Below are 4,680 nucleotides of genomic sequence, written 5' to 3' on the forward strand. Positions count from 1 at the left end.
ACGTCACACATGGTGTGACGAGCGTCACACCAGTCCACTAGCTTTTTGGCGCAAGTTACGCTCTCAGAGGAATGGAAGTAACGTTGAGGACTTCGTGTCCTATTCCCAAGCCGTGAATTTAGCACGCTGAAGACTCGTGGAAAAGAAGAAAAAGGCAGTTAGTAGCACTACTATAAATAGCTACCCTAATCCCTCTCGTTTGCTCTCCTCTCTTTGCCGTTTACACACACCGAAGCTCTGCCGATTTTCTGTTCTAGCTTTTGCTTATTTTTCTTTTTCCAGCAGAATTAATATTGTTTATTTTATTTGTTTATTTTGCAAGTTTTATTTTCTTCTTCCCTTGCAAATTTACCTTTCCCGTTTTTAATTTTTAGATATTTTTCGCGTAGTAGTTTCTACACCGGAAACTACTGTGCAACTTTATACCGGATTTAACCTTACGTTATATTCGAGTTTTTTATTTCCTTGATTTAATTTACTGTTTAATTGAAGAATCGAAGAACAAATCCTACCGGCTTGTGGAGGAGTGTTCAAGACCTTTGTATTACGCATTCAGGTTCTCTAATTGTTATTTAATATTTAATGTTTTACTCTATTGTTTATTTACATTGCCTGCCTGAAATGAGTCTGTGTATGCATGATAATAATTATTATTTAGTTAGCATGTCTGGCTAATTCGCCTAGGTATCGGTATGTAAAGTAAGCAGAAAGAGGGGTCAAGACTGAGTCGGTCTATTCAAACTTAAAATTAGAATCAATCTTTTTATGGTCTTAACTTACAGGTTTAATAACAAGATTTTTTACAAAAGTAAAAGACATAAAGAAGTTGAAACCAACAGAGCGAGAGTTTGAGGTTTTAACTGGACAGTGTAAGTTAGTCATTAAGTCTATCTCAGGGCGAGAGCAAGTTTTAGAATTAATTAAATTCTGACCTTTTTCCAAAAAGTATTTTTAAAGATTGAATGTGAGGACGAGAGTTAAGCATTTAGATTTAATTGTATAACCTAAGTCAACAGAGCGAGAGTTTGAGATAAGGGTGTTTAAAACGGTCAGTATTTTCTTAAAAAGAGTTTCTGCAACTTTATTGTTTTCAAAATATGATTTTTGACTTAATTATAAGTGACAGCTACATTAATATAAGATCATGGTTTCTTCAACAGAGCGAGAGTTTGAGATAAAACCTTTAACCAATAAAGTTAATCGAAACGATTTATTTTAAAACCGAGAGACCGACAAGGAATTGATTCCCTAGTTTTGACGAACTACATACCGATATCCGTTTTATTGATATTTAATCTAGATATTAGTTTAGCTCTTAGTTTTTCCCCAAACAATCAAACATTTTCACCTTAGATTTACGTAGTAACTTTAGATAATGGTACATCGATTCATAAGTCCCTGTGGGATCGATATCTTTTAAAACTACGCGATAGAACTGTGCACTTGCAGTTTGTATCCCATTCTCGACTCACACAGTCGAGCGATCAGTAGATGCCCTTAGAGATGTGTGAGCTAATCTAGCAACCCATTGTTGTTTCTTGATGGGGGCATTATGTAACACCCTTCTAAATACCCCAAATTATTATACTTAAAATAACAATATTTTCATCAGAGTAATTATGCCCCGAAGGGTGTCACACAAACATTTCACCACATTCATCAGATTATCCTGTCATGCTCATTCATTTAATTAAAATAAGATTCTTTGCATAATTCGCAGCGGAATAAATTCAACATCAATGTAAAACATGTAACACGATACATGTAAATCATTCAACAACCAATATCAACTTAGTTAAAACATCCCCTCCCGATGTTACATCTATCAGAGCATGACCCATAAGAAACTACTCTAGACTCCAAGCATTAGCTTCTAATCAACTCACTTCTCGTTACCTGAAAAATAGGCGTAAGGGTGAGTTCCTCAATCAATATAATAAGCATTATAGAACAACATGTAATGCCAAGTAATTAACACATTAATTCACCCTAATTAGACTACGCATTCAGCAACAGTAATATCCATTCAAACATCATACTCAACAGTACAATTCTCCATCATATTCAATCATTAACAACACAACACACAACACACATATGATACTGGAATACATCCAATCATATCATATGCCACACATTCATTATGCAATGAGACTCTATGCATGCGGTACCGACTATTTGTGAACATATAGTTCAACCTCACCGTCCAAATCCAGGCACGGCTACCAAGCTCACTAGTCCCACTCATTTGAGACATAGTGACTCACTCACTAATTCCTCACCATGGGAATTAGCTACCACCCCAAATGGGCCATGAAATGCACGCTACTCACCTAGCATGCAAACAATCAACAACAGTCCAAAAATGACTAAACTCACTAATTCCTCACCATGGGAATTAGCTACCACCCGAAGGCCACAATATGCATGCTAATCACCTAGCAATGCAACATCAACAATAATCAAGAATAGACACATGCTCACACTCTAAGCCATAATACAGTCTATTCACAAATGTATACATTCACATCATCATGTATACCATCACACATTATCAACATAATTAATCACAAAAGCATATCATATCATGCCACATAATCAAACACAGTATTAGCCCGCTCTACTAATACCTATACCACTCAAAACAACGGGAAATGATCCCTACAACATCATATCTCAGCTAAGTACATCACTCAGCCTAAACAACCAAAAACTGCACAACAACAGTTCAGGAAAATCCCAACTCTGCCCATACGCGTACTGCCCATGCCATACGCGTATTGCCCAAACCTGGCCAACTCCATACGCGTAATGCCTACTCTCTTACGCGTATTGCGCATTTCCTCGCCCAACTCATACGCGTACCACCTATCCCATACGCGTACGCTACGCGTAACAACTTCCCATTACGCGTACCAACAGAGACCAATTCACGTTCAAAATGCCATCTTTTCCACCCATACGCGTAAGGCTTCCCCCCATACGCGTACCAACATCTCATACGCGTATTGCCTAGTGCCATACGCGTATGACCAGAGACCAGAGCTCTCAGATCTGCAATGGCTTTCTCTGCTACGAGACCTATCCGATTCAACCTCCTACAGTCCAAATTTCACACACAATTCATTCATATCATCTAACACGAATCATACACTTTCGATTTCACAATTTTCTAACCTTTCTACCTCTAATTCCTACGAATTTCGTCAATTATAATCAAATTTCGTTCATCTCAAAAGTTCCACAATTCAGCATATATCATCCAATCAGAGGTAAAACAAATGGTCTATTACTACCCAGTACATATCATCCCATAATACCCGTTAATTGATGATAAACCCCCCTTACCTGAGTAAATCCGGCAAATTCTGCAACTTCAAGCTCTTCCTCTTCTCTTGCTCTGCCTTTTGCCCTTTTTCCTCTTTCAACCGCTTCTCTCTGTTTTCCTTTTCACGTGAAAACCCTTTTTACCAAAAATGGGACTTTTTATTATTCCAACTTATTTTTATTCCAATAATTATTATTCCAAAATAATAATAATAATAATTCAAACTTCCAATTATTCAATTAAATTAATAAATAAAATATTAATTTAAATTAAATAATTATCTTATTTTAATTGGGGTGTTACAACTCTCCCCCACTAAAAGAGTTTTCGTCCTCGAAAACATACCTCAATCGAACAACTCCGGATAAGACTCCTTCATCTGGCTCTCCAGTTCCCAAGTCACATTGCCACCTGCTGGTCCTCCCCAAGCTACCTTCACCAAGGCAATCTCTTTACCCCGCAATTGCTTCCACTCTCGATCCTCGATCCTCATAGGTGATGTTTCAACAGTCAGGTTATCTCTCACCTGTACATCATCTACTTGGACCACATGCGACGGATCATGAATGTACCTCCTCAACTGAGACACATGAAAGACATCATGCAAATTCGCAAGCGACGGCGGTAAAGCGATACGATAGGCTACCTCTCCTATCCTCTCCAAAATCTGATAAGGACCAATAAATCGAGGTGTCAACTTCTTCGACTTCAAAGCTCGACCAACACCCGTTATCGGAGTAACACGAAGAAACACATGGTCTCCCTCTTGAAACTCAAGTGACTTCCTTCTCTTGTCATGATAACTTTTCTGACGACTCTGAGCAATCCTCATCTTCTCCTGAATCATCTTAATCTTTTCGGTAGTTTGTTGAACAATCTCCGGTCCAACCACAGCACTCTCACCGGACTCATACCAACACAAAGGTGTCCGACATCTCCTACCATACAAAGCTTCAAACGGTGCCATACCAATACTCGAGTGAAAACTATTGTTGTAGGTAAACTCAATCAAAGGCAAATAACAATCCCAAGCACCTCCTTTTTCCAAAACACAAGCTCTCAAAAGATCCTCCAATGACTGAATCGTCCTCTCAGTCTGACCATCAGTCTGCGGATGATATGCAGAACTCAACCTCAGTTTAGTTCCCAAAGCCCTCTGCAAACCTTCCCAGAACTTCGATGTAAATCTAGGATCTCTGTCCGAAACAATACTCGACGGAATACCATGCAAACTTACAATTTTCTCAATATACAACTCGGCTAATCTCTCTAACGGATAATCCATTCTGATCGGGATGAAATGAGCCGACTTCGTCAATCTGTCAACAATCACCCAAATAGCCTCAAAATTC

This window comes from Lathyrus oleraceus, chromosome 6, assembly GCF_024323335.1.
Source record: "Lathyrus oleraceus cultivar Zhongwan6 chromosome 6, CAAS_Psat_ZW6_1.0, whole genome shotgun sequence".
Taxonomy (NCBI): domain Eukaryota; kingdom Viridiplantae; phylum Streptophyta; class Magnoliopsida; order Fabales; family Fabaceae; genus Lathyrus; species Lathyrus oleraceus.